The following is an 18647-nucleotide window of genomic DNA, read 5'->3' on the forward strand; positions in this document are numbered from 1 at the left end:
ACCAATTGAACTATGACTTCATGTTATCCCAAACCTGACAAGGTATACAAACTATGTACATTAACTTTTTGCAACTACAGGACAGTCTGTCTTTCACATATCACTTATTAACCTCCATGAACTATTAGCATCAGCCATTTTTCAAGGCTCTTTATCTTCATTTTAACTGAGAAAAGGAATTGCTTTTTCCAGGTTCTTCAGGATTCTTTCCACTGGTGAAAAGCGGCATGTAATTTTACAAAGAATAACCCCAAAAAAAGCTTTCAGTTATGAATGTATCTTCCTATATCATGAATAGTTCTAGAAACGAGCTTCAGTTTAGAAATCCTTTCGTGAAAACTGAACAACTAGATGTTGAGTGATGTGTCAAACTACTATTTCACAATGAAGAAAATGTCCAGGGAAGCTGTGGGAAATTAGAAATGATCACCATAAAGAAAAATAAACACCAGTTTAGTAGGAAGGAGAGGGGAAGACATCAGGAGAAATATTTAAATCTTTAACTCAACCAACTTGATTCTGAAGCCCAACTTAGAAATTTAAAATAGTATGATTTAAAATTAAACAGAAAAATTATTTTACTCTAAGTCACACTGAAACCCAGTAAAATGATTACACTCTTACAAATACAACCTACTAGCTCCAGATTAACTAAATGCAGTGGATTACTAACACATTAAAATACTTGGTGTACATTCTGCTTCTTTCTAAGCTTCAATGACCTGCAGTAAATTGAAAGCTTCCTAAAATAACATCTAATTAAAATTCTTGACAGCAGTTTGAGATTGTAGTACAGCAAATAAAGTCCTACTCTCACCTTGTTTACTTGCCATCTCTCTCTCTTTTAAATGTCAAGTACTGAACATGCTACAAGAATTCCAGTTATTTAGGCTTTCCAGTTATTTTAATCCCACATAAATGACAGTTTACAATAAATGCATACAAAGAAGGATTAAACTTGCTGTTGGAATGATGCCACACATACAGTAGAGGAAGCAAATAAAGAATAGTTACATAATGGAATGTTATCTGGGACACAAGACATCTACACTGATCTTCCAATATAAAGGTTACCTTGAGTGATTAGAGGTAAACACTACTTGCCTTTTGGGTCTCACCTCTAAAGCTTTACTTCACAACCTTAATTAATGTCTTGATAAAGATGTGGGAAGACCACTATGTTACACAACTCTCAGAGGTACCACTTCTCTTAAGAAATAGTAAAAGGGTTAAGACAGCTCTGTCTAGAACACCTTTCCTTCACCAATGGTTTCTGAAATCAAAAGACCCTCTCAATGAAGTCCAGCAGCCCCATCCTCTCTTTCCAACACGCTTACCCATATCAAAATAATTTAGCATAGTTATCTGTGTCTAACACGATATCCCAGGAAATGAAGTGTGGATTTGGGAGTGTCCCCAATCTTGCTATAATAAATAAAAATTAAATTTAATTGTATAAGAACTATCCAGATAAATTTTAGAAAGTAATTCAAGGAGGTTCCCAAATTAGTTTGGGGACATACCATGAGCACCCGGTAGAGGCAATACGAAACAGAAGTATATCTTAGGGCTGCGTTTTGACCTCCAGGGTTATAAGAAAAGAAAAACTATTTCACAAATATGTATGGGCAAATTTCAGAACCACAGTATGGCCTGAGAAATAGGGCAAATGTGAAGGTTTCTTACATGAAGGGATCATGGCCAACTGAAATGGTAAAGCTGAGATTACTGACATCCCACACTAGCTAACTTACAAAAACACACAAAACCACCCCCACCCTTGGTCTAGTGAGTCAAAACAAACTGCTGACAAACCCTAACAGCTATGTGAGGGGGCGCAACGATAATACACAGTGAGAACACACATGCCTCTGTTTTCCTGTCAAGTCTAAGTCTGCATGGTGGATGTAAGAAAACAGCAATTCCTTTCTTTAAAAGCCCTGCCTACATATTCAAAATATTTCAGATGTCCCTCAAAGCTGATATGCTCACATCAAAACAAGACAAAAAAAAAAAAAAGAAAAGAAAAATCATTTATAGCAAGAATACCAGATCCAACCCTCTGACCTTTACTTTAAAAGGAAAGAAAAAGAGATAGCAGTTAAGCAATACATAAATACAAAATAGCCTCAGCTAAAATTTAAAAACTAGTTTTCAAGTTTGGAAATCTTCATCTGTGTTAAGGAAGTCCATTAACAAGGACACAAGACAATTCCTACAATAAGACTTAAAAAAAAAATTGTGCACATGTATTCATGCACTCCCTCAAGAGTCCTGAATATAACAACCATCTGCTGCACAGCAAGCTATGAAGAGGACGAAGCACTTCTGTCAATAATACATACCAAATGAAACTGGACTATTCATGTCGAAAGCATAGATTTTTGGAGGATTCCCCAGTTGCTGAAAAGTCCTGTGTATTCAGAGTCATAAGTACAATACAGCACAGAAACAAAAACAGTCTTTGAAGAAATGTTAATATAAGAATAAGAGGAAGTGAAAACACTCATTGGAGCTCAGATACAGAATAAGTCAATAAGAAAGCTGTGAAATATGCTCATTGCTTTGAGTAATTTGTGAGGGTAGGCAGAATGATACGAATTTTTAAGGAATTTATCTTACAGGCTAAGCGTAGCTACAAGGACACTCCATTAAAGAAGTACTTGTAAACCGCAGTAATTTCATGAACTTTGTCCAAGAACGTTATTACAGTAAAGCTATTTGAGAATACATACAGCTAAGAGTTGCCTTGAAATATAATATTTATAATTAAAATATAAATAATAATGATATTACTATCCTTATAAGCATTTTCTTTTCTTCTAAAATCACCGGCATTCATTTCCAAATGTGAAGAAGCTAACATTCAGAGTGTACCTACAAATTCTAAAAACAAGCCTTCAGACACTTCAACACTTTCCAATGTAACATCTCTCTTTTGCCTCCCTCCAGGCCTCAGTAACTCATAATCGAGGAATATTATCAGGATTTTCAAATCATCCTATAGTAATTCTAAAGAAATAACCATATATTATTACAAGTGTTTGTCAAGTATAAGGCACTGTTCTGGATACCATGAGAGATACAGAAGAGACATGGCCTATTACCTTTTTTTTTCTTTTTTTTTTTTTTTTGAGACAGGGTCTCACTCTGTCACCCAGGCTGGAGTGCAGTGCCACGACCTCAGCTCACAGTAGCCTCAACCTCCTTGGCTCAAGCAATCTCATCCATTTCAGCCTCCAGAGTAGCTGGGACCACAGGCATGTGCCAACACACCTGGTTATTTTTTTTTCTTTTTTCTTTTTTTTTTTTTTTTTTGTAGAAATGGGATCTCTCTCTGTTACCCAGGCTCCTAACACCATTTTAAAAAGATAACAATATTTGACAATATATCGTTAACTGCCACATGAAAGGCCTTGATAAATGCTATGGTCAAAAGTAAAAGATACATTTTAGCTAGAATGATCAAAAATCAGAGCCAAGATGGGCATGGGGATAGAGTGGAAACGTTAGCTATGCCAGTAATAAGAAAGAATATCTGCATAAACTGGAAATAGAAAAGTGAGGAGAAAGGGGCAGGATAAAAGGCTGGCAAGCAAAGGTAAATTCTAAGGATAGTGATTAGGCCAATCTCAGAAAAACATAAAAAGAGAATTGCAATTCATCTTTTCCAACCAAACTCCTTTAAAAACCTTACAGAAATGTATCCTTCTTTTTTTTTTTTTTTTTTTTTTTCCTGGAGATGGAGTCTCGCTCTGTCACCAGGCTGGAATGCAGTGAATGCAGTGGTGTGATCTCGGTCACTGCAATCTCCAACTACCAGGTTCAAGCCATTCTCCTGCCTCAGCCTCCTGAGCAGCTGGGATTACAGGCGCATGCCACCACACTCAGCTAATTTTTCCATTTTTGGTAGAGATGGGGTTTCATCATGTTGGCCAGCATGGTCTCAATCTCCTGACCTCGCAAAGTCCTGGGATCACAGGCATGAGCCACCATGCCCAGCCCCCTCTTCCAAGTGAGTCATGACTGGAAGTGGATTCCTCCGGTAGTATAAAGGAAGCTTAGTAAAATGAAAAGAGGTCTGAACACATCCAGGATTCTATCCCTACCTGTGCCACCTCAATAGTCCTTGATAATCTTATACATAAAAGGAGATAATCTGACTCATGTGGATTCTGAAAGCAGAGAGAATGTCAGAAACTGCTGGGGCACTATGTATCAATACATATGTGCAGATCCCAACTGGTAAATTTAGCAGGCATTATATAAAGGCTGGGAAGCCGTACTTAATAATCATTTCAGAGGATTAGAATGCATCTGATCCACAGAAAATGCAGGAAAGCCACTAGATTAAATGCTTGTCAGACATTAGTGGCACATCTTGTGTTAAAAACAAAAACAAAAAAGGCCTAAATTTATTATGTTTTAAAACGATTATACACATCAGAATATTGAGACAAGATAGGAAATGTTAGTTTCATAGGCCTATAGCTATCAATCATTGACTACCTACCATTTTTTTGCCTTTAGAAGATCACAATGGTAATTCACAAAGAACTGTTGGCAGAAATAGGGTAGAGAAGAAAACAGCAAAAAGAAAAACGTATTTAAGTTTTAAAATGTCAAGTTTTTAAGACTGTTATGAAAATGGTATCAGTAATGCAGGAGTCAGCAAACATTTTCAATAAAAGCCCAGAGAGCAAAAGTTTTGAGCTCTGCAGGCCAGATAGTCTCTATGGAACTACTTACCTCTGCCATTGTAGCCATAGACAGTAAGTAAATTAATGGGCATGGCTCTGCCACTGAAAATTTACTCAAAGAAGGAAATATAACCTGGATTAGGCTCACAATCTGTAGTTTACCAAGTGTTGATATAATGGGGAAAAAAGTATTGTGATAAATTATTAACTTCAAAGTTTCAGTTGTTTTATCAAAACATATTTTTTACATATGCAATTGCAATGAGAACAAACTAAAATTAGTATTAAAAAGGAAAAACTTCACACAAAATTTGGTAAGGAGAATTTGCTTTAGGACTTGTACCCATGCAAACCTATTTTAATCAGATAAATGAGACCCAGCTGACCAGTGTGGAAATCTTTAGTTAAATTAAAATTTTCTGAAATCTCTGGGAAAAGAATAAAATTGACTGCTCCACATATTGTACAACCATAGAAAATCAATATGCCCTACAAAAACCTTCAGAACAAAACGTGAAGTGTTTTCAGCGTCTGTAAAATGAGCTGAGATGCTTTATCATTAATATAGTTCAGAAAAAAACTAGGTAATCTTTCTTACTTCCTTTTTAAAAATCTGTGCCCATCGAGACAAATTAAATGCTTAAAAAGTTACAAGCAATATTTCACACATGTATATACACAAACAGAGTGAGAAAGAAAGAGATACGGAAAAGGTATGCTTGAAAAATAAAGCTTTAAACAGTCTTTCTAAATTTAACTAATGAATACAATCATCTTGTTAGGAAAAAAAAAAAGTTGCATCGACTGACCAGATGACATACAATATTAATTCTGGTTTAATGAAGAGAAAAAACAACAGTTCATTTTCACAACCATAAAATGTGCTAATTGTTCAAATGAGTCCTCCTGAAACAAAGTTGAAAAAGGCATTACAATTCTGATACCCTTCATACGCCAACAGCTGCAGGCTCAGACACGCTAACTGGTAATGAGACTTCATTTAGAAATGTATCACACATGAATATTATATGCACACCCCGGTGTGTCAAGTCATGTAACCACCAGTCTATTTAGCTTCTTCACACAGGAAAATGGAATTGGACTACCTGGTGCTCATCTCTGAGGTTTAGACACTGATAACAAAGATAAATAATATCATCCTATATCACATAATTTCAACCTTCCTTACCTACTGAAATCAATTATTTGGGTCTAAACCTAAAATTATAGTAGTCAAAGTTGAAAAGTGAATGTTAAGTATATTACTCAAGAAAAAAAAAGAAAACAGAATCCTCTTCTCTTTCTAAAGGATAATGAGCCTGAAATGAAACAGTCTTTTTAAAATTGTTTCTTTTGTAATTATTAAAGTTTTTTTTTCTAGAATGCAAACAAGAATAAAAAATGTAGGCTGAGCGTGGTGGCTCATGCCTGTAAGCCCAGCACTTTGGGAGGCCGAGGTAGGCAGATCACCTGAGGTCAGGAGTTCGAGACCAATCAGGCCAACATGGTGAAACCCTGTCTCTAAAAAATACAAAAAAATTAGCTGGGCATGGTGACATGCACTGTAGTTCCAGCTACTTGGGAGGCTGAGGCAGGAGGAGTCGCTTGAACCTGGGGCCGGGAGGTTACTGATGAGCTGAGATGCGTGCCACTGCACTCCAACCTGGGCAACAGAGCAAGACTTCATCTCAAAAAAAAAAAAGGCCAGGCGGAGACTCCAGCTTGTAATCCCTAGCACTGGGAGGCCCGGTGGGCAGATCATGCGGTCAGGGGATCAAGACCATCCTGGCTAACCGCGATTGAAACCCCATCTCTACTAAAAAGCTTGCAAGTGGTGGGTGCCTGTAGTCCCAGCTACTCGGGAGGCTGAGACAGAGAACGGCGTGAACCCAGGAGGCGAAGCTTGCAGTGAGCTGAGTTTGCACCCCTGCACTCTAGCCTGGGCAACAGAGCAAGACTCCGTCTCAAAAAAAAAAAAAAAAAAAAAAACAACAACAAAAAGGAATGAAAAATGTTTACACCACAAAGTTTCCACAGTTGTTCTGGAGATCACATTATTTCATATATATGTGAGATTTCTAATATACATATTTGATATGTCAAATACATAGTTTATTTTATATATATTAAAATGGCAGAACCCAAGATTTTAAGCTTACCAATAATCCAAAAAGGAATCAATATCCTTACTCTTTAGTAGTATTCAAAACTGAGAACATGAGATACAATTATGGTTTTTAAGAATGAACAGAACATAAATATTTTGGGGAGAAGTATCTATAGGTCTCTCACATTTTTTCATGTCTTGCAACCAGATACTGACAGCCTTTCAAATTATCCTTTCAGGAACATTTGTGTAGCAAACAGCCTTAGATAATAGGGACAGTGTTTTCCTCTGGAAAAAAAAAAAAAGAAGTTTGCAGTCTAGTTCAACAAAGATAATGTCTCCTTCCAGGGAAAGGGTCAGGCAGGTTTACTGTCCATTATAAAAGATTCAGGGTCCTCAGGCTTGGGGTTCATCTGCAATGCCAGCCACTGCACATACAGGTGTCTCCTGCCCTTTATACTGTCCTGTAGAAACTGAGGGTTGGTGACCTGCCACAAATGATGACACCTTGCCTAATGCTGTCCCTCTGTGACTAATGAACGGTTCATTTTTCCTGACCAAATATTCCCCTGTCTTCTGCTAGCACTGAAAGTATGGCAAAGTAGCTTCAGGCTCTTCATAGTTCTTGACAATATATTTTTAAAGAAATACGCCTTAAAGGCAAGTTATACCATGTTTAAATAAACAGTGTCTGTGGATATCTGACTATCTCTTTTGACAATTTAGACTGAATGAGTAAACACCCTTTCTCCCTTGCCCTTCTTTGCTATGGAGGCTGAAATATCAAAGTTTCAATATACCACTACCTTTGTAACGTGGAGTGACCCAGTGGCCTAAATCATATGGAAGAGAATCGGATAGAGGAAGCAAGTAGGTGGAAAGGTACTGTGGCAGCTTTTCAATCCAAGATAAGCAGACAGACATGTGTGGTGCTGCCCTTCTCCTTTCCTGCCTTGTATCCTTAAAAAATAATAAGCTGCAGCAGGAATTCTACAACTGTGAAGGAAACCGAATGAAGATAAAACGCAACATGCTAAGGAAAGGAATTACAATCAGCCAGAAAGAGCCTGGGTCTCTGACAGCATTGTATTGTTAAATGGGTATTGTTACTTTTAGCCAACTTATATACTCAGTCTGTGTTGATGAAACTTATATATAATGCAACTTATATGATGGATCGGTGTGGATAAAATAGTTTTAAAATTTTACTCTCCAAAAATTAGATTGGTACTTTAAGCCAAGAGTTGGTGAAGGACCACCCAATGGTCCAGTTTGGTCTGGCTCATTTTTGTAAATAAATTTTCATTAAAATATAGCCATGCCAATTAATTCACAGACTATCTATGTCTGCTTTCCCAGTACAGAGGCAAAGCTGACTAATTGCCAGAGACCATCTGGCAAAGTCTAAAATATTTACTATCTGGCTCTGTACAGTTTGCTGACCCATGGTTTAAACCATTCAACATGCCACTTTCGGAAACAATCATTTACTCTTGTTTAAACTAAAATCCTCAAATTGATTTCCTAAAATTTGAATTGAAATCATGTTTAATACTTCGTATTTTAATACTAAAGACAAAATGAATGTGGTGTCGCCTTCTCTTTGCCACCAACATGGAAAACATTTCCCAATTATTTCTTTTCTATGTGCAATAGAGAAAACTTTAAAAACAGATTTAATAAGTTATAATTAACTATTCTAATTAATCTTTCAGAGATTATCACAAAATTAAACAGGGATTGTTAAGAAATAACTAGGGCTATTAATATTATAAATGTAAACTAAATCTACATATTTGTATTATTAATAATTTCTAAAGAGAGATGGCATTTTATACATTAAAATCAGTAAGAATGTTATGAAAAGGTACTTACAGATTCAATTATATCAATAAATATAAAAATGTATTATTGGTAAATGTAGAATACACCATGTTTTCCAATAATACTTACAAAAAGTAATGCATAAATAAATTAACCATGCATTACACAGCTGAAAAAATCTTATTTGAGCTACAGACCTTTATAAAAAATAATTATAAGTAATTTTGTTTGGTATTATATTCTATTAATCTAAGTTTTTCAAACTTCTATGACATGTTCTAATGAGTTTCAACTTTCTTCCCCTTCTTAGTATAAATGTACACTGCCATATTTGGTCACTGTTAGGGATTGAACGGTGTCCCCTAAAAAGATATGTTTAAATTCTAACCTCAATCCTACCTGTCAATATGACCTTGTTTCAAAACAGCGTCTTTGCAGCTGTAATGAAGTCAAGATGGGGTCACAAGGGCAGGCCCTGATCCAAAATCACTGGTATTTTTATAAGAGGGAAATTTGGACACAGACGTACATACACAGAGAACACTGTGTGATGACAGAGCAGAGAACAGACTTACGCTGCCATAAGCTAAGGAATGCCTGGAGCTACCAGAAACTGAGACAGACATAGAAATCACCTATTCTAGAGGGTTCTGAGGGGGCAACGCCCTGCTGGCTGACACCCTGATTTCATATTTCTTGCCTCCAGAAATGTGAGAGAATAACTTTCTATTGTTTAAGCCACCCAGTATGTGGTACTTCGTTACGGCAGCCCAAAGAAACGAATACAGTCACACATTTGTGATTATATGTGAAAGTGGTATATTATAATCACATGGTCAGATATTCAAAGTAATGCATTTCAATAGGACATCTAAATTACCTTTCAGTTTAATTTGTTCTTCAGTGTTTCCACTGAACAACAGTGCCTCAATCTCTATTATTTTAATCTCTAAAAGGCACTTTTTGTAATGATCTCATGTGTGTCTTGCTGTTTACAGCACAGCTATGAACCATTGATGTATACTTGTATAGTCAAACAAAAACTCATGCTCAAACAATAAATTGGAAGAGACAAAAGATTAATATCAAAAAAAGATTTAGAAAACTGAATGGTTATGAAGTACTTCACATCAAAACAATCAGACATGAATACTATTTTACACCCTACCCAATTAGCACTGAATGCTAATCTGTTTGGATTCTTGGAAACTCCACTTCTTTGTTAAATCACTGAAAAACAAGACTCTTCTTGGGCTAGGTTTCCAAGCACTCTTCAGGCTATAGAATTATCATTGTAGCTTGTCTGTTTTATAAACAAACTTCAGTTTTATAAGAAACTGCCAAAGGAGCTTTCTCTAACTAAATAACAACTCTGCCACTTGAAAGACATCATTCATCAACTTTCTTTGTGGGAGTATTGTTATTATGAAACTAAAAGCAGGCATTCTTTCTTGAGTGCTTCTAGATTTTAATTATCAAATTTTAATGTCATCAGATATTTACTGAAAGGAAAACATCAGTTTTAATAAGCTATCTAAGACTGAAAAACATGAAAGGTATTCCACTGCAAAGCCAAGTTCACTTGAGTCTTGTGAGTTTGCTTATTATATATAAAAAATTGGTATCATTCTCAGGAATATATAAACATTTAACAAACGCTCATCTGTGGGGAAAAAAGTCCCCAATTTTAATATCCAACTATCATATGTGTATAATATATAATCTGATTTAGAAGAAATTAAAATACTTGCAATAAGTTTTAGTTACTAAGAAACCAGGAACTGGGGACTGAATGGTATTAACATGGGGCTTTAAAAAAAAAAAAAAAAAAAAACTAAATAAATGAAATAAATAGCAAATAAATGTATTACAAGTAAGCATTTTATTAAAATTTAAAAAGCTAATGGTGGAATTCATTTTAATTACATCTGAATAATGTTGTTTTCTTTTGTATTTTGTAAAATATACCCTAGAGAGGAAACTGCTATTTAAAAAAAAAAAAAAAAAACTTTCACTTTTCACTGAAAAATCAATAAGAAAATTACACTATATATAGCTAGCTAAGCAGCAGCGGTGCAGTTAGCCAAATACATAGGGCCATAAAGTCCTTAACGGTCCTGCAAGCTCTCACCTGCCTCCCCTAACAGACTCCCTTTGTTTAACTCTGAAAACATTTGTCTAAATAACTTTCTTGTGGCCTCTACTTTCATGGTGTGTTAAAGAAATGAGCCCCTTGATTTCTAAACTTTAGAAAAGTCTGTTCACATCACTCAGATGCTTGAAATATGCATAAAAACATTCTCATCAAGATAAAATGAACTTTTTATTTATTTATAATAAATCAATCTCAGAAGATTTTTCAAGCTTTCTAAAGCAAATTCTACTTCCTATCTGGCAGACATACTTCTACATAAGAGATTGATTACTATTTGTCTTCTGAATCCAAGTTAAAAATTACTATTCTGAAGTATCAAAAATTCATATTTTCATTCCTCTAGTTTCCCATTTAAAAGGAAAAAAATGCCTTGAATGCAAACAAATATAGAAAAAAATGAATAAAAGTATATGTTTATATCAAAATACTTGTATTCAAAAGAAATTAGTTGCCTATTTTGATTTATTTAGAAATATTTTCTACTTGCAATTTGGCCTTTGTCCTCATCAAATTCAAAGTAATTGCAATTTTCACCATTAGTAAACAAAAAAGGAATGTAAAATTATTTTTAATGATGAATATAAGCCATTCCCTTTCATGTATCATTACATATTTCACAGAAAGATATCCAATATAGTATAATTTACTTATAAAATACAAACCTTCTTAAGATTAGTTCTCTTACAAATAATTACAATAACGAAAACAATATTTTTACCAGAAACTACTACTAAAGTTGAAAAATTAACAGACTGAGGTAGCCAACAGTAGCATTTAGTCTGAAACAATTTAATTTTCATTTATGATAATGAAATGTCATAATTGATCTTGAAATGTCTGAGGTGAAAATGTTATGAATATCCAGAAAATAATTTAATAACTCAAAAATGTAGATTGGAGTCAGGAAGCCAAAGTTACAAAGAACACTGGGAGCAGAAACGGCATCAGAGCATGAGATTTCCTGGCTCCACATTCCTATACTTAGCTAAACAGCACTTTTTTCATTTTCTTCTCACAATATACAGAGCTGACTATGAGAAAATGCGGTAATTGATGTAGTATTATAAACATGCCCATTAAACTGTGAGGTCCAGTAATTATTAAAACTACCACTTAAAACACAGATTACACATACGGATCAGTCTCTTTATATGGTGAACTGAAAACCTATGAAGACTTGCAAAACTATTTCAATGACCACACTATCAACATTTGTATAAATATAAATTTAATCATTTAAATTACTACTACTTTATTCTTTACTCAAAGCAATGATATCATACGGTAATATAAGGAAAGAAAGTAGGTTTGTTTGCAGCTTTTGTTTTGTCATTGCTCTTGTTATTTTTGTGGTTGCTGTTGTTTTTGATTCAACTTTTAACTATGTATCTTCAATGTACCAGTTGCAAAATGTTTTTCGGTACACTATCTTGTAAATAACCAACACAATTAGAAACAGCAAGCATAGTGATCTGTAGTTCTTTAAGGGGAAAGGCACTTTATCAATGGAGCAGATTACAAGTTATTCTTTGTTTAGCCAAATGGTCAATGGAGAAAAATATTTCTGCCCGATTTTAAATAAAGGCTAGCTTCTTCTAGAGCTAATTTTTCTATGTCAAATACTTTTTTAAACTACAAAACATGTAACCCTCCACCACACACACACACACACACACACACACACACACACACACGCACTCCATTTTGTCATTTATTTTTTCTACAACACTGGTTTATAAGGCATAGTTCAAGGGCTCTGAAATGACATTAATGTTAATGTTAATGTTAAGGCAACACCTACGTTTTCCTCTCTGGCCAGAGCTTTTGTTAATCTTTATTTTATTCACAGTCTATCAAAGGCAGAGCTATTTTTTCCACCTCAGTTGACTTTTTTTTTCAGTGGCTGTCTAGCAGTGTGTAGGAAGGGAAAATGGGTTGTAGCACCCTGGCTCACTCAAGCAGTTCAAATATACGGAAAATCTCAGTATCCTTCGGCCATCATCTCTGAGCGTTTTAAAAAACACAGTGGCCAACACCAGACCTTGCAGAGCAGCTGATTAATACATACTTTTCAGATGAAACAAATTTTACTATTAAAACAGTTAACTGATGAAACTGCCAGTCAAATCGCAGAAGTGCCTCCTGTCAATTACACATTTGTTAGCAATGACAATTGCCATTTTTACTTGTGCCACTAAAACTTTAAGTAACATGATACTTAAAGTTTCTCCTTTTCTCTGGGCTTCAAACTACAGACTTCTCCACATGTTCTTTACCCTCTCTCTACACGTATACACACATACACATGCAAGCTTTATGCTTGCCAGAAATCACTGAATTACTCTTCCCAGAAATGTCAGCTCAGAATGGTTTAGACACCCGGCTGGAGGAGCACCAACTCAGTGTGACATTGAGCTGTTTGCAGGAAAAGAGAAAGAAAGAAAAAGAACAAAACAAAACAAAAGAACACCAGCAACAGTAACAATTTGGGAAAAAAGATATAAAAAATGGAGGTTTACTGTATCAGTCGGGGGAGGCATGCAGCCTCTTCATGCCTTTTCTCTACTAGAAATCATTATCTACTCTAAAGGCAAAAGACTTTCACTGTGCCCTAAATATCTATTTCAGTAGCATATAATACAATTATGTAACTATAATTTCTACCTCTCTCCTTCTACACAGGACCTAAGTAACCAGGAAATGTATTGAATGCCACTTACTTATTTATTTTTCTATTTATTACATTTATATAAAATTGCTTTAAAATTCAGGCTACTCATTCATCATTATCAATCAATCAAAATTTTAAAAAGCAATCAGTTCAGAACTGACACCTAAACTTTTTCTCATCTCCCCTTATATTTATTAACAATTCCACATTTATTGTTGACACAACAGAGGTGCAGGAACATTAAAATACGCATTTTGGGCCGGGTACAGTGGCTCACGCCTGTAATCCTAGCACTTTGGGAGGCAAGGTGGGCGGATCACGAGGTCAGGAGATCGAGAGCATCCTGGCTAATATGGTGAAACCCCGTCTCTGCTAAAAATACAAAAAATTAGCCAGGCATGGTGGTGGGCGCCTGTAGTCCCAGCTACTTGGGAGGCTGAGACGGGAGAATGGCGTGAACCCAGGAGGCGGAGCTTGCAGTGAGCCGAGATCCTGCCACTGTACTCCAGCCTGGGTGATGAGCAAGACTTCATCTCAAAAACAAAAACAAAAAAAAACGCATTTTGATTCATGTACTCATCCAGCACTATTTCTTCAATAAAGTGGGCAGAATCACATGAGGTAATACTGATTAAGTCAATTAACTCCAAATTACTGTTTCTACTATTACTGTCCTCCATTTTTTGTGCAATTATAGTAATGTCCCTAGTGAGCTACTTACAGAATCAAAGAAACGATTCTTTAGTGAATTTATAATATTCCCAGTAATGAGCGTTGTCATACCTATTAGGTGGAGTCATTCTACTAACTTTGTTGCCTAACTACCTTTGATTGTTTTGCTTATGTAGAAACATTTCATAGGAGACTTTTAAGTTTTGATTGGTAATGTATAGATTTTCATAGATTGATAGAACTCATAATGCTGATTATTCACAATGAGGCCACTCTGTACATGAAAACATGCTAAGAAGACTCTTCTATGTTCTGTAGAGCAAAATGCTTCAGAGCTCCGTGTGCAATGGCACATTTTAGACTCAGTTTGCATTTGGAATACTATGGGAACCTAGAAATGAATGTGTCCAAATATATTACTAGAAAAAGAAACCCAGTTCGAAAGTTTATATGCCTGTTATGGTGTACCAAGAATGGTACATTATTATGAATTATTATGAAACATTTATCAAATGTAAATCCTGCATAAACACAGCTGGCCACAGAACACTTGTCAGTAAACAGAACAAAGATGAGAGTACTATCCAATTAAGGATATGCTATATCAGCATAGAAACTAATAAATTTTGTCTTAGGGTTGCATTTACGACAGTGAACAAAATTCACTTGGACACTTAAAATGTAGGCAAGAATACACAGAATGAGTGACCTCATTGTGAACAGTCAGCATTATGAGAGCTATCAAAATCTATGGGAATCTATACATGATCAATCAAAACTTAAATGCCCCCCATGAAATGTTTCCACATAAGCAAAACTATCAAAATTATCAAATGGAAATTATAAAACATCTACTGAGTTAGAAAATGTTTCAAGTTTCCACAGAAGATGTAAAAGTGGGATACAAGTTTACCACATCATATATGATTACATCCAATTAAAACACTGTATCCACTCAAAATCCTAGTCAAAGAAGTTATATACCTTATCAATGTCCTGATATCCTAAAGAGTAAAATTTAATGGATGACTTGGCTGGATCAGGAAGAATTTCAAAACTACTAACTTTGAAAAAAGAATTATAAAGACATTTGTAAAGAACTTAGTTTTATTAGGTCAATGGCAGAAGTACAATGTGAAAAATAAAATTTTAATATAAATATCTGGCTTTCCAAGATGTTAGCAGTTCTTGAAAAGTCTACAAGAATAAACAATCACTATAATATTTCTCTACCTTACTTCTGTCACATTGTGACAACTCAAATTCCTCTTGTTACTCCTGGAGAATTTTAGAGCATTAATTAATGCTAAAAGGCAATTGAAAGATTCACCACCCTCAAGATGAATAAACTGTGGCCCAAGAATATTAAGTGATGAGCCCAAAGTTACATAATTGGTTAGACGTCTACGAGCATGTTTGGGTCCATCTCTAACTGAGAGAGAAAATTATAAAAACATACTTATTTATGCCATTTTACATCTGGAAGAGGGTTTTTTATGTTTGAATTTGATGGTTTTACTTGTTACGGGTATTTGGCCAGTATTCATAGAAAATTTAGAGTCCGCATACCTCCATAACTGAATTTTCTATTTTACAACCCTGTGCTGTTATTAGATAGAATGGGGCTAGTTTTTCTGACCTGAAAGAAATCTTAGAGGTTTCTTAAAGGTTTTCCTATATGTCAGAAAACTAAAATACAGACAGGTTAAGAGTCTCACACTAAAATTTAACTAATATATTCAGACATTATATATTTTCATTAATAATGATTTTCCAATTTGGAAATCTAAATAAACTATCACTATCATGAATATTCCATATATATTTAAGATAGCCCAGAAATGGAAAACTCTATCATTTTCTTTATTTTGTTTAAGATAGATCCTGAAATTTAACATTAAAATGGCCAAACAACAAATTTGAGTGAGGATCTCTAAATGAAGAATCCTGGCTATAAAATTAGGATTTGGTTGATGTCAATTCAGTCTTTGAAAGCCCAGTTCAGTTTCTCACTTAAGTAAAAATATACAGATGGAAGTTACATCTCCCACCCACATCTACCACATCCCCAGATTCAATCAAACTATGTCTTTAAAACACTTGTCTCCAATACCAAATTCTGGTGTGGATGTGGAGCACCGAGAACGGTCATTCGTTGCCGGTGGGAATGAAAAATGGTAGAGCCACTTTGGAACCAGTCAAGGAGTTTCTTACAAACTTTCTTGAAAGTTTCTTATGTTCTTTCTAAACTTATGCATACCCTGAAAATCCAGCAATCTTGCTAGGTATTTTACCCATGTGAGTTAAAAGCCTAAATCCACAGGAATACCTATATACAAATATTTATTGCAACTTTATACATGATTACCCAAAAAATGGAAGCAACCGAGATGCAGTTCAAGGTGTGAGTGAAAAACCAAACTGGTACAACCACACAATGGAGTATTCTTCAGTGGCATAAAGAAATGAGCTACCAAGTTATGAAAAGGCACGGAGGAACCTAAAATGCAAATTGTTAGGTGAAAGTCAATCTGAAAAAGTTACATATTGTGTGAATCCAACTACATAACACTGTGGAGAAGGCAAAACTACGTAAACAGTAAAGAGATCAGTGGTGGCCATGGGTTCAAGGGGGGAAGTGAGACAATAAAGTAGATCACAGGGCATTTTTAGGGGAGTGAAACAATTCTATATAATACTGTAATGGTAGATACGTGATATTATGCATTTATGGAGCATAGAACAGTGCAAAACATAAAGCGGACCCTAATGTAAACTCTAGGCTTTAGTTAATAATAATGTATAACGTATCGACAATAGTTTATCAACTGTAACATACCACACCAATGCAAGACATGAGTAGGAGAAACTGCTTGGGCAGAGGAGATTTATAGGAACTGTAATTTCTGAATAATTTTCCTGTAAACCTAAAATGGCTCTAAAAATAAAGTCTATTAAAACATTGAGAATACTGTCTCATGAACTAGCTATTATCGTGAGTAAATTTACGTAAAGCTATTAATGTTAAAAGCAAATACAGTCATGAACCCTGTAATGACATTTCAGTCAAGGACATTTCAGTTGATGACAGACCATATTTATGTTAGTGCTTTAGTAAGATTATAATGGAACTGAAAAATTCCTATTACCTAGTGATGTCATAGTCACCACAAGGTCATAGTGCAACATATTACATGTTTGTGGTGATGCTGGTGTAAACAAATCTACTGTGTCACCAGTCACATAAAAGCGTAGCACATATAATTATGCATAATACATAATACTTGATAATGACATTATAAGTGACTATATTACTAGTTGATGCATTTACTATACTATATACTTCTTAACGTTATTTTACAGGGTATTCCTTCTACTTATTAAAAAATATCTAACAGTAAAACGGCCTCAGGCAGGCCCTTCAGGAGGTATTCCTGAAGGCACTGTTATCACAGATGACAGCTCCATGCATGTTAATGCTCCTGAAGACCTTCCGGGGGAGTAAGATGTGGAGGTGGAAGACAGTAATACTGATGATCCTGACACTGTGCAGGTCTAGGCCAATGTGTGTGTGTGTGTCTTAGTTTTAACAAAAAAGTTTATAAACTTTTCTAAAAACTTATTTTTTTTTTGGTTCATAAAAAATTCTTTATTCAGCAAGATAAAATGTGTATTCTTTATCAGTATGCATTTCACATTAATACAATTGTACACTAATCTAAAAAAAAAACCTCAATGAATTCAAAATATTATCCTTATACAGACCATGAGTTCTACACAGGAAATAATAATTGTAGGAAAAAAAAAAAAAAAAAAAAAACAACTTAATTTTTAAAATATTTTAAAGCTTACAGAATAATCAAGAAAATATTTTTGTTAAGCTAATTGTTAATACCAGAGTCAAAAAGTAAAAAAAAAAAAAAACAAAAAGTTTATGAAGTTTAAAAGTGACACTAAGCTGTTCATATTGGAGAAAGAAATTTTTTTTATATAAATTTAGTGTAGCCTAAATGTACAATGTTTCTAAAGTCTGCAGTAATGTACAGTAACAGTCCTAGGCCTTCACATTAACTTGCCATCATTCACTCAATCACTTTCAGAGCAACTTTCATTTCTGCAAGCTCCACGCATGGTATACAGGTTATCCATTTTTATCTTTTATACAGTTTCTTTTTTTTTTTTTTTTTTTTGAGATAGAGTTTCGCTCTTATTGTCCGGGCTGGAGTGCAATGGCAGGATCTCAGCTCACCGCAACTTTCACCTCCCAGGTTCAAGTTATTCTCCTGCCTCAGCCTCCCGATTAGCTGGGATTATAGGCATGCACGACCACACCGGGCTAATTTTGTATTTTCAGTAGAGATGGGGTTTCTCCATGTTGGTCAGGCTGGTCTCAAACTCCCGACCTCAAGTGATCCACCCGCCTCAGCCTCCCAAAGTGCTGGGATTACAGGAGTGAGCCACCGCGCCCAGCCTTTTATACAGTATTTTTACCATACCTTTTCTATGTTTAGGTATATT

General features: G+C 35.0%; 1 protein-coding gene across 18 annotated transcripts in view; it reads right to left on the minus strand.

The window, feature by feature from the left end:
* Positions 1 to 18647, minus strand: part of CBLB (Cbl proto-oncogene B) — a 213942-nt gene that overhangs the window by 178594 nt on the left and 16701 nt on the right. The window lies entirely within an intron of this gene.

Source organism: Papio anubis, chromosome 2, assembly GCF_008728515.1.
Source record: "Papio anubis isolate 15944 chromosome 2, Panubis1.0, whole genome shotgun sequence".
Classification (NCBI taxonomy): Eukaryota; Metazoa; Chordata; class Mammalia; order Primates; family Cercopithecidae; genus Papio; species Papio anubis.